We start from the raw sequence: 13,934 nt of genomic DNA, 5'->3' as shown, positions 1-13,934 counted from the left end.
TATCATGTTCCAGTACTTACAGTTTTTGCTATGCGTCCATCTACCAGTGAATTGCTCTGGACCGTACTCCTTTAAATATGTATATAGATTTACAAAAACCAAATTATTTTAAAAAATAAAAACCCGACTGCAAAAAAATAACTGAAAAGAGATAAACCTATGACAGCCCCACCAATCAAGACGAATCAAACGACACCTCATATCTCAAAATCCATCATGCCATTTAGGCTGTACAGCGTGAAAAAGAAATTAACAAACATACACTCAAAAAACATAGCTCAATCTAGTTACATTTAAAGTTCTGTTAAAATTTGACTCTTCAAAATGAAGCGAACAAATGAAGATGGTCTTTGATCCAACGTTTATATTCGGCAGTCCTATGATTTCCAACCATTCTATCTTCCTTTTTTCATTTGTAGGAAAACTTGAAATAATAATAATAAAACAATAAAAACCTCATAGTGAATTGTTTTAATAACAGAATATCGATAATATGTATGCAAGATCAACACTATCTCAAAATAATCGTTAACAACAATCATCAAAATATACAAACAAACAGGCAATCTAAAGTAACAAAAGCAAAATTTGGCAAGATTTATATAAACTACTTAAATAAGTCTAATTACATAAAATATTCGGGCTATTGTGTGATTTATAGACAAAAAAATAACACATGCCTGTGCAATGTAACATTCGATTGATTTGCAGTTTTTCTAAAGCCGCATCCTTTAATGCTGCAGCGTCGCATTTTTATTAATACCTAATTATTCTCACTGTCAATATTTTTGTCCAATTTAATTATAATACATGTGAATAATTCAATAATACATTTGGAAAAACATTTGTTTTGACATTTGATGTACTTCCCTTTGACAACGGTATCATGTACCTCATGTACTTGAAATGGCCACGGTTGGCATTTAAAATGACGTTACGAATTTTCGATTCCCGTGTTTGACACAGACCAATGTAATGCTATCTCTTTTGGCTTAAGACGGCACGTAATAGTTAAACAAAGACAATAATATGTTTATGTTTTCGACGTCGAAATGCATCATATACATATAACGTCTGATTTGTATATGTCAACGTAACATGTCCTTTAGTTTCCATAGTCTAAGGGTTTTTGTATTAGACCCGTCGTCCATTTATTTGTAAGTCAATGTTCACAACACAACAATTATGATTATTGCAAATGGCAGGTTCTTGTTTTTTTTTTATCAACAGACGTCCAGTTAGCTATTCTTCCATAGATACTACAACTCGAACTAAAATGTGGTAAAAAGCAAAGACGCATACAGCCATGATGGATTGCAAAAAAGTCAACTTACCATGCAATTATATTATTTACGAGCATGTGTGATGAAAAACGTATAATTAGTAGCTACAGCAGTCTTATGTCTGCTTGGAATTTTACATCAGAGAAAAAACTAAATTTCAAACTGGTGGTACGGAGAAACCATCTTCCCTATTGAAATTAAGTCTGTTCGAAAAAAAAAAAGCTATTTAGATCCGAAAAAATAGTCTCTTTTTCTACACGATACAAATTATGTATATATGGAATTTTATAACTACTCTTCTTCTTCTTCTTGAGGGGCTATCTCCTACCAGAGGTCGGCTATCATTAGGGCTATCTATATTTTAGACACAGCTGCACGTAACAAGGATCTTGTGCTCAGGTTGAACCATGCCCGGAGATTCTTAAGCTACGAAGTACGCCTTCTTCCAGGTGGTCGCTTTCCCTGTATTTTCTCTTGCATAATTAGTCGGAGTAGGTCGTATTTATCATTACGCATTATATGACCAAAGTACTGTAGTTTGCATTTTTTGACAATACTCAAGACCTCTAATTTCTTATTCACGATTTGCAATACTCATTCATTGGATACTCTATCCGTCCGCGATATTTTTAAAATTCTTCTGTAGACCCTTCTGTAGACATTTCAAAGGCTCCTAAGCGATTGCTCATGTTTTGTGTAAGATCCAGGACTATACGTCATACAGAAGAACCGAATACACCCTGAATATTACCCTGGTAAAGATCTTCAAGATTCGATTGCAGAGTAGATGACTCAACTGTAGAAATGCGTTACGTGCTTGTTCTATCTGACATTTTGATCTCCACGCTATGATCACATTGGTCATTTACGATGCAGCCAAGGTATTTGTAAGAATGGACTCTTTGGACTACTTGATTTCTTACAACCAGATCTTTTGTTGTAAGATGTCGTTTTCGGCCAACTATCTTCGTCTATTCCAAGTTTATGCTGTAACCGTAACTTGCACTAATAACTACTCTATATAACCATAAAAAAGTTAGAGATTAATTTGGTTCCTAGAATATTTAAGCCTCTCTTCTGAAAAGTTGCTATTTTACAGATGTGACCTTATTACACCAAAAGTGCGAATGCAGGCACGCTGGGCCACATTTAGACATTATACAAGTATCAAAATTCTTTATTAAATTTGAATCTGTAATCTGGACAATGCTCGTGTTCTTATAGCTTCACCTATAGTTGATTTACCGACAGTGAATTGCATGTCTACATAGGTAAGGTGGATATTTAATCAAGTGTATTTTACTTTAACTGCGTTTAATTGCATGTGAGGTTGGTGACCGTCGAGAAATTGTGCACTGACCGGAAATGTACAGGTTAGATGCGTAGATATAAAAAAGAGAATGTGTATGAAAGTCTTGGCAAAAAATTGTTACTATATACAAATATCCGATAGACCGTGCATATTTTGTGTGGAGATTTTTCATCTTCCTATTTTAGAGCCAGGCTGTTTTCGATGTAACTTCCTCCACTCCTCACGGTTCATAGCCAGCTTCTTGACCTCCTTATAGCTGTTCAACTTTGATGTTCTTCTTCATTTTTTTACGCAAACTGCCTCCGTAGCTGAACAGTGACCATGCTGGTCTACCACGCAGAGGTTCGAGCCCGGGCCGGGAGAAATATTTGCATGGCCTACATTTATTTCTCTTGTGAGTTTGGGTGTAATTTGTGGTTGTCTATGTGTGTGCCCGTGACACACGCGACACAGAGTTTCCCTAGTGCGTGGCTATAAAAACTAAAGAAAAAAACAATTTTTTGGTCCTTTCGTTCTTTTCTCTTCTATCTTCCCATCAATTATAATTTTCACAAATTGATCATTACGTATGGTATGTCCAAACATTTTCACCCTTCTGTTCTCTACTGTATGCAAAAGATCTCTTTCTTCCTTAACCCTTTCCCGATTGTTGAACAAACTCTTTTTAAATTTACGAAATTGCTAATTATCGTGTCGATCATGCTTGACACTTAAGATTTAAATCCAACTCTATACCGCTTATGATAAGAACGGTCCAAAGTACAAAGAGTCAAGCTTGACGTGCTCTTCACTGTACATTGTTTTTGTCAAGGTAAAAGGTAAAAGGTTTGTCAAAAATTAGTACCCAATTAGATGATTGTTTTAATTATCGAGTTCTTAGGTTTTCGCGATTGTTACAGAAAATAAAACAACTATTCTTTCGGATCTAAATCATCTAGTATTTGTTTTTTTCAATCGATCCGAGAAACCAGTTTCATTCCCTACATTTTCCTTATGTTTATTTCTTTTCGAATCAAGTTTTAAGTAGCCAAAGACGCCACAGTAAAAAATATTATAAAAACTTGAACGCGCTCCACCCACAGACCACATAATTCTTTCGTGCTCCCACCTAACCTGTATTCTGCCACCTTTAACGAGAAATTACATAACGAACATAAATAAGTGAAATAAAATTTGTTATTCATGGATATCTGTAATAAACCGTAATAGCCTAATGGTTTGACCTACAGCCTCTCAAGTACAGGCCGTGGGATTGAATCCGGGCTCGCATCTTTGAGTTTTTCGGAATTTATGTGAGTTAAAATTTAATTTGAAATTTACCGTGAGCTTTTCGCTAAAGGAAAACATTGTGATGAAAGCTGCACGTTGAAGAAGGTTCACAACCGTCGGAAAACGTGTGGAGACGGAGAGAAGACTCGTGTCCTGCAGTGGGAAGTTTAAATGATAATAATAACGCACACACTCAACATATCCCAGCACTATGGAAACCCTGTGTCGCGGGTGCCATGTACAACCACAAATTACACCCAAACTCACGAGAGAAATAAATGCACGCCATACAAATATTTCTTCCGGCCAGCGACTCAAACCTGGGACCTCTGTGTGACAGTCGGCATGGTAACCGATCGGCCACGGAGGCAGTTTATGGGTAGATGATGATTATGATTCACGGATTTCTGAAAATCGAATTACAAATATACTTATTTATCATTAGATAAACATTTTACATTTCCATAAAATTGTGCCTCGTGCACGAAATAACTACGGGAATAAGGTTAAGTACTCTCCTACAATTATGAATTATAAAGATTCCATTCAATGTTAATCGCGCACGCTCTCAAAAACAACTTAATGATTTATAATAGGTGCAATTCTCGTTGGTTTTACAATATCGATTATCACAATTTTCTTTTCAGATAGTTTAATATTGAATTAGGCGATTTAGTTAATAATTAATAATACGAGCTTCTCGAATTATGGAAATAAGTGGCTTCGTGACACTTATTTAACGTAGTGGTAGGTCAATGTATTTGAGTCAAAGTCAAGGTCAAATAATCATTTATTCCACAGGTAAAATAAATTTACACTTGAAAACATCACATTTAAGCTACTTGCGTTCACTACGCTGACTTCACTGAGAAGAACAAGCAAGAAACTCTAGGGATTGCTCTTTTCAAATAAACTTAAATGCTATGGAATATATTTTGAACCAAATTTGTGTGGAATCTCGAGCCATGCCGTCTTTCCACACATCTTTGTCTAACACGTAGTCTTCAATTTTGGACGTCTTGTTTTTATTGAAATTATGCATATTTTTACGGGCATATAAAATATTTGAGTAAATGTACTGTGATATGATACCAGTCTCCTTAAACTTTTCACTGAGAAAAACCCGAGAGCCTAAATGTTACACAGAACGAAACGCTCGTTTTTGCAGTACAAATATGGTTTGAATGTCAGCCGCTTTACCCCACATGAGAATCCCGTAGAACATTATACTATGGAAGTAATTGAAGTAAACTACTCTAGCAGTACTAACATCGGTAAGCTCACGTATTCTGCGGACTGCGTATGCAGCGGAGCTTAATCTGCTGGCCAGGGAAGATATATGTGGAAACTATTGAAGTTTACTATCTAAGGTCACTCCCAAGAAGACTGCTTTATTAACAAGGTCTAACTTTTCTCCGTTTATTTCTATGCTTGGACTAGTCGATTTTACGTTAGGTACTCCAAATTTAACCCAGTTTGTCTTCTTGGCATTAAGCAATAAATTGTTAGCATTAAACCAATAAACTACCTTAGAGAGGGTATCATTAATATTGTCATAGTTAACGTCATGTGTGACTTTATTGAAAATCAAGGTTGTGTTGTCAGCAAACAATACTATTAAACAATGGTCCTTAATAAAGAATCGCAGATCATTAATATAAATGAGAAATAAGAAAGGTCCAAGTATTGAGACCTACAGACCACCCATTTTTACCGGAGGACATAAATGGAGCGATTTCTTTGTCGCTCCATTCATGTCTATTCTCTGAATTCTACCGTTGAGATATCGCACTGCTGTTACAATAGTGTTGTAACTCAAAATACATGACATTCAAGATTATCTAATTACTGAACGTAAACTTTGATTCTCTACACGTCAGCAAAACCGTCGTAAGAATATTGTAAAAAATAATTAAAATATATCTATTAAATTCAAAATGAGACAAATTTTATGTAAGCTAGTTCTGAATGAAAAAAAAACAAAACAGTGAAAAATATGAAATGATTTTTTTCCTATTATTTTGAAATACATTTGACAAATAGGAAATTGTTAAGATGTCTGTAATAAACCTAACCTTAACTTGTACATAAATTTTAATAATCTTTGACGAGAAGTGAGTAAGATTTCTTTTTCATCAATTCTGAAACAATACACTTTTTGAGTTAATACACTATTGTAATGACAATGCGATATGACGAGACAAGTTTCAACGCCTTGCCATTTGCACGACGACCTCGGTGGCCCAACGGTTTATCGGTCTATCGGTCCAAGGTTCGAGTCCCGGTAGGACCAAATTAGAAAATGAACTTTTCTACATTGGTTCTGGTCTGGGTGTTCTGGGCAGCACCCCAGAGTGAATTCAGTTGCTCAGTACAGGAAATCCCTGGTTTGAGACCAGGCAATTGGTATAGTTATCTAGCACATATTTTTTATGTTATCAAGTGACGGGACGAACAAGTCATGCGCCTGATGGTAAACGACATGCCTATTAACAGTTGCAGTACCACTCAAGTTTAATAACTCAATTTCGTTAAAAATGTGGATTACGTTAGTTTTGTTTAAGGAGGTCGGTATAATAGTGCAGATGTTTTACATTTTTTGACTGACATGTTGCTTGTGTCGACTTTTTGTGTTTTAAATTCTTTTTTTTATGATACCGAGTGGCGGGTCGCACAAGTCTGGTTGTAAGCGACACGCCTATCCATAACAGTTGCAGAGCCATTCAAAGTTTTAAATTGCAAAGATCTTATGGGCAATTGGGCACCGTCACTGCGCCCGTCACCCTGAGACATAAGTTGACAAGTCCACTGACAGTCCAGTGACATGTGCCTGTAATTTCGACAGCACCGAACGCAGTAATGCTCACGTTAGTGTTTGGCAACGGAAATAGGTAAGGTTAAGGTAAGAGCAGGCAGTACTTCCCTGGACGAACTCTTTTACATGGAGCTCTACTGCTACTATAATATAATAGAGAAATATTTCTCATTTAACAAGATGTTGCCAATATTCACAATCTGTATTGTTGCCGTCGTTTTCTATTTCTCTATTTATACGACGTTTCTAAATATAAACAAAATACTGTATGTAGGTACATTATCAACAAAAATTTTTATGCGGCAAAAAAACAAAAACAGTATTTTAAAAAATGAGGCAACAACGGTATTTTTTTTTATTTATTTATTTATTTATTTATTTATATGTACGAGTATATTGCTTACAGTCAATCCAAAAGCAATAGTAAGACTTAAAGCTAAATGAACAAACAGTAGTAAGTAAATTACAATGTTGAATTAAATATGAAAATTGATAAAATTTTAAATACAATGCAGAAGACTGCATGCCGTCGAAACTTTTAATCGATACTTCAACTGCAAGTGTCGGCTGCAGTCAATATGAATGATAGGCTGCTGATGGACTGTATGTCTCCAGTTTATCCGTGTAGTGCATTATGTGTCGTGTTTAAATTAATTGCAAGCAATCATAACTTTGACTGCATGTAGTCGATTTTGACTGCATGCATCGGTTTAAATGTAAACCTCACTTATAAGTTGAATGAACTAATGGATATAATTAAGATTCTTTGTTTACATGCAAAGGGATTATAATGTTAAAATTATAACTACAAACTTTTTTCGAAATGCAGTTTTATGATGAAGTATGCACTTATTACATTTTTCTTGTCATAAATGTTCTTCCCATTAAAATTAAAATAGAAAAAACTCCTTTTTGAGCAAAATGGGACTTAGTAAGTTTTACCGTTTACCTAATCGATGATGTACTTTTCGACTTCGTTTGCAGTATATCTAAATGCAATTCAGAGGAGAGTAAATTTATAATCATTGAAACTTAACTACCGCGTTTGCGTTAAGATTTTTATCTAGATCTTAATTGTATATTCATTTCATCTTCTTCTTTACAGAAAGTTTATTACTACAGGTTTAAATTAAAATCTTAACGCAAACGCGATAGTTAAGTTTACATATTTGAAAACTTTCAGTAAGGCCCCTGATCGGAATTGTAATTCCTCGTTACGAACAAATCATCCAAATCTTTTGTATCTATATTAATATTAAACAACATCATATATGTTGCCCTGATGCTAAAGTAAGTAACTAAAGCACTTGTGTTATGGAAATTGGAAACCACAAACACCCAGACCCGAGACAATACAAAGTGTTTTTTTTAATGGGACTGTATGAGGAAATCCGAAACCATACAAGATACAAGAAAACTGTCTTAGGACCTACTAAGTCTTTCTTTGTGAAAACAATTTTGGTCAAGCGTGAGTTGTTTATAAAAATGAATAAAATTGATCGAAATGATTTTTAGTGTTGATCATTTCCTTGTATTTTTATGGTTTCGGATTTCCCAGTGCTGTCCCATTTTAAAAAAACCCACTTAGAAATGTTAGTTTTTTACACTGACACGGCCGGGGATCGAATGCGAGACCTCAGAGATGGCGACACTATTAAAACCGGTGTATAAGTCACTCGACCAAGGACGTCGTCATCTATAAGAATAAATAGATGAGATATGTAGCAGCATCTTCCTAGGTACGATTACTATGAACGGAAACTTACCGGTATAATCTTAACTATTGAGGTAAATCTTCGTTGTTTTGAGGCTTATGTTCAAAGAAAATAGTTTGTGAGTCGTTTTTAAAATATAAATATAATGTTCAACAAAATTGCTTGCAACGATTTTACGGGTGAGTTCAGTATATAAAACCAATACATTTTTGCTTTTTTATGTGTATTTTGGAATTTTTAACATTTTTGTAGGGTAGTTGAATATATTGTATGAAACATTCAATTTTTGTACACATTGTGGGAGCGTTCCAAATAGTAAACTTGTTTGTTTTTTTAGTAACATTATAATATTAATTTGGTCTATCCTATTTATATTTATATTTTCCGCCTTTAGATCTTGTACAAACCGTTCAATTAAATCTAACGGGCGGCGGGTAACCGATGAATGCACGTTGCGTCCAATCGGCTGGTCTGGAAATCTTTGGGGGAGGCCTACGTTCAGCAGTGAACGTCTTCCGGCTGATATGATGATGATGATGAAATCTAACGACCTCGGCGGTTTAAAGACTAACACTGTGAGCGCTAAATTAGGAGGTCATACGTACGATTTTCTGTAGGATTAATTTGAGAAACGAACATACTTAATCCACTGGCTCAGCGACCCAAAACGAGATGATTTTTCTTCGGTCCTGTGCAGTCTCTCGCCAGTTGATGGTTTTAAGTCCGCCTCCGCGGCGTCATTCCTGTTACCTGGGACAGCCAAGCTATCTTCGTCCAGTAAGTTGAACTAGATACCTCTAGGAGACTCTTTACGTTCCAATCCTCTCCCATCCTTTCTAAGTGAGAAACGAACTTTTGTAATATTTATTTTTTGTGAAAACCACTAGTTTGTTGTTATTGATGCAAAAATCGAACAGAATCAAAGAAATCTTTCGATCCGGTTGTACTCGAACCAGCGACATTTTCGCCTAACGTGGGCTACTATTTTTATCAATTATAACCACGTGGTCTGTGATTATAACCATATTATAACATAATATAACAACGAACTTTTACGAATTACTTCTCTGGGTGTTCTACGTGGTGCCCCGAAGTTTCCATTGCTAGTAGCTCAATTTTCTATATACCCCTGAAACGCAAATTTTGATTTAGTATTGACGACTTCGGTGGCCCAACGGTTTGCACTGTGGACGTTGGATCTGGACGTCCTGGGCACAATTGGCGGTAGGACCAATTTCAAAAATGAACTTTTCAAAATTGCTCCGTTTCCTGGGTAGCGCCCCGGAGTGAATTCCGTTACTTTGATACTCATAGTACAGGGAATTCCCTTGTTCGAGACCCGGCAAATGGTGTGATCATCTGACGCAATATCATTACTATTATATCCGATTTCTGCCGTCAAGCTAATACGTTCCGGTTTCGAAGGGTAAGGATGCTGGTGACATTACACTTGTTAACTTGTGTCTCAGGGTGATGGGCGCAGTGGCAATTCCCCTCAGTTCTTTGTGATTTGAAGCTCTGAGTGGTACTTAAAGTATTATAGACAGGCGTATCGCTTCCCACCAGGCGGACGACTTGCTTGTCCCGCTACTTGGTATCGTAAACAAAATATTGAAATTTATCAACTACTTATATTCCTGAACTTAATGGGCATATAAATAATTTTTTAATTATATTGTCTACATATTATCATTTTGCGAAAAAGGATTTAAATAAAAAAATTGAATTTACAGAAGTGTTTTATGCAAAACTTGATTGTTTTTTATACTTGTGTTGAATAAAGAAACACATAATGCTATAAATTGATATTATGTAACATTTGCATATGTTAACATAGTTAAGATTGTGATGTTAGTGAGCAGGTTTATTGCATCAGGAATGAGTTCATTTAACAGGTGTTTAAAACTGCAATAAATGATTTCGTAAATAATTTTCATCTATATTAAGAATGCTTCCTAATCTTTTGAAGGGTTATTTGCTTAAAATAATTGGCTAAAAATAAATTCGTGTATGAAATTTATGAAATTACTTATGTACATGTACTCAACATAACGCACACACTCAACATAATTCGTTACTGTTCACTGCCTTAACTAGAATGGCAAATCGGATTAGAGTTTTGCACGAAAATGAACCTTGCTCAAATTGTTATTTGTTTCCTTATTCATTTGACCTCCATCTCACGTATGGTAAGTGACGATGAGGTTGACGATGTAGCATGCACACCTAAATAATGTCTATTCACTCTCGCCTTGAAAAGTCCCAAGTTATAGTGTTCGGGGAATAAGTCTGCAGGCGGGTAATTCCACTCCTTAGTTATTTGCCATATAATGCGGAAGCGAAACGCTTCGCAAGCGACAGGTTTCGCAAATGTTTTCTTTAAATGCGAATGGGACCACTAGTGAGGTACCGTCTTTCCAACAAAAAAGTACCATTGACATCTGTCCACAAATGTCGAAGTGATCACGTAACATACACCCACAAAAAAAATTACTTTTGAGAATCTCCTTTTTTAAAGTCGGTTAAAAAGTAAGCATTCGTATCTAGCGACTAGTACAAAGTGATGATCGGAAGTGCCAATTTTACTCAAGCAATTGCTCAATTACTAATCCAGGGCATACAATGCTCGTAGACACATGCTGCGCAATACGGTAGACCCTTTTGTCTGGTTATTTCATTGCCTATAATGTAACAAATGAGTTTTGTTACGAGGAAAGAGAAAAACACAATGTACCAAAGAACATGGGATAACGTTAGTGAGTCCTCCTCGCGTCGTATTCCCCATTACTAAAGGTCGTGACTCTTCTGCGGAAACAGTTTCTGCATGATGACACTCTTTGACATAATGAAGCGGATCATGGAGACCCATGTCTAGAGCCTTGAGTCTACATGATGCTGACGTTTACCGTCGATCCGTCCGGTAACCATCAGCTGTTACAGATTACTTCTTTCCTGGCAATGTGACTAACTAAATGGAGTATCCTACGGAGACCTAAGGGCTCCCGCAGAATTGAGACGTTGATGCGAAAATCATACCAACGGATTTGCTACATTTTCCTCTTACTTGTGAATAATTTACAAAAAAAATAGACCGTAATAAACATTAGTTGACACGTCTCACGTGCCTGTAATTTCACCAGCACACTTACCCTTCAAAAACGAAAAGCAGTAATGCTCACATTACTGCTTGGCGGCAGAAATAGGAGGCAGTACTTCCCTGGATGAACTTTTTCTTTAATATGTATGCAATAAACTACCAGTTACTAAATAACTGCCTCTGTGGCCGGCCGGTTACCGTGCTGGTCACGCAGAGGTCACAGGTTCGATTCGGGATAAACATTTGTATAGCCTACATTTTATTTCTCTCGTGAGTTCGGTTGTAGTTTGTGGTTGTCTATACGTGTGTCCATGGCACCCGCGATACAGGGTCTCCCTAGTGAGATACTGAGTGTGTGCGTTAAAAAAGTTAGCGAATCTGAATTGGAAATGGCTTTATTCAAGCAAAAACTAAAACCTTACTATGAAAATCACTCTTTATAAAACCAACAAATTTGGAGATATTCAAATATATAGAAAATGTGAGTTTTATTTTCACAAGTAAATACACGGTATAAACAAGTATAATTTTCAATGGTACTAAGGACACATAGTAGTATCATTTGTACCATTGATGGTACAAATCAATGGTACTATAGACACTAAGCCTATAAATGAATATTAATTTTCTTAAAAAAAATTGCGATTATAAGCACTCTGTGTTATTATTATATATCAGAATAATTTCAGTTTGTATTTCTTGTAATTTGCCTTACCAATAGACTATTGATATTGTCTTAGTGAATAAATATTTTAAGTTTGAATTAGAAAAAAAAACCGATCACAAAAGTTTGTGTAATTTGCCAAGTTTTATTGTATTCGCTTAACGGAAAGTGGGTGAAATTCAATCTCCTAATTTCCCACCCTTAGAGGTGAAAAATTTTCTTCAAATTGAATGGAATCACTACTAAAGTATCCATCCCCTTTACAACAAAATGAGAATAAACGAAATTGGTTCACAAATGTCTACAAACATACACACACAAAAATACAGTCTAATTGTAAACCTCCGCATTTTTTTAAAAACGGTAAAAAAATTAAGAGTATTTTATGTCTTGAATGTATTGAAAATAACATGGTATGGTAAACTGGCCAGTAATTCAAATACAGTAGAATACTACGCTGTTAGCAGTAAAATATGAGCAGTCGTACGACACATCGTATCGATTAAATAAAATCACTATATTATAGTATATTACTTAATGATTTTGTAATATATTATGATGATTTTATAATCCGAATGATTTTGTTTTGATGCCTTCGAATGGTTACAAAACAAGTCTCGAGGTAGTTTGGGAATTTACGCGATAAAAATGGTACCTAATTTATTTAATAATAACGCACCATTAACAAAGGCTGACTAATATTGTTGGTTAAATTCGTGAACCGGTTGACATTCCATCGTACAATTTTTTGACGGCTTTTATCTGTCTATATATTCTACTTCTACGAAATATGACTCAGAAATGAGTCCCCCCTCTCTCCCCACTCACTCTCCCCGCTTAGTTTTCTGGCCCCTAGTCCGATGCGCACGCTTTCTGTTGCTGCCGTTTCAACGCACCACGTGGCATGTACTAATTTATATGTATTGTAATGCAGCGTCGAAATCCCGATGCAACGTATCGTGTACCATCGCTAAAATGTTAAAAGATACTTCAATAAAAAATATCTATGGCTGGCTTATTTTCCTTAAAAATATTTAAGCTTTTTTATTATAATTATAAATTAATACAAAGATCGAACACTTTCAAAAAATTCCTTCGATCCGGCCGAATTCGAATCGACGTTTTCTAGCAAACCGTGCCAGATGCTATACCAACTAAGCACCACGGGATGAACCAGCGGACCTCACTAATTCTTCTATGTGCTTGTCGTATCTTTGTATTTGGTTTTACATTGACGTTTTAGCCGTTGCGCCATCTATGAGAAATCTATGAAAGAATTTCGCCACCCAGTTAGATACCTTTACAGCTACCAACCCCGATTAGAGATGTCGCTATTCACAGTATTTAAATTTTCATTGAATTGATATTCAATTATTTTTTGTGAAATCACTCCATTAGCTTATTATAATTATTAATACAAAGCTCGAACATATTTTTTTATTATACATATGCATGTTGGATCGCGCAGCCGCGATCATATTTCACTTGCAAAGTGACAACTTTTCAGGACAAAGTTTAAAGATTCTACAAACGAAATTTAGTCGATAACTTTTATAATAAGTATAATATCTTGAATTTTTATTGAATTGATATTCAATTCTGTTTTGTGAAATTACTCCACTAGTTTGTTATATATATAGTATAATATCATTGCTTAAATAATAATAAAAACGCACACACTTATAGCCACTAGGGAAACCCTGTGTTGCAAGAGCCATGGACATTACATACACACATTGACAACTACAAATTACACCCAAACTCAGAAGAGAAACAAAT

At 35.5% G+C, this 13,934-nt stretch overlaps 1 protein-coding gene across 1 annotated transcript in view; it reads left to right on the top strand.

Annotated features, from left to right (window-relative positions):
* The window catches only part of LOC113232366 (tyrocidine synthase 3), a 47,464-nt gene that overhangs the window by 21,166 nt on the left and 12,364 nt on the right, over positions 1-13,934 (top strand). The window lies entirely within an intron of this gene.

The sequence above is a fragment of the Hyposmocoma kahamanoa genome, unplaced genomic scaffold (genome assembly GCF_003589595.1).
Source record: "Hyposmocoma kahamanoa isolate Upper Pololo Valley unplaced genomic scaffold, ASM358959v1 76, whole genome shotgun sequence".
Classification (NCBI taxonomy): Eukaryota; Metazoa; Arthropoda; class Insecta; order Lepidoptera; family Cosmopterigidae; genus Hyposmocoma; species Hyposmocoma kahamanoa.
Note: the sequence above shows the minus strand (reverse complement) of the source record. Positions and strands in the feature narration are given on the sequence as shown.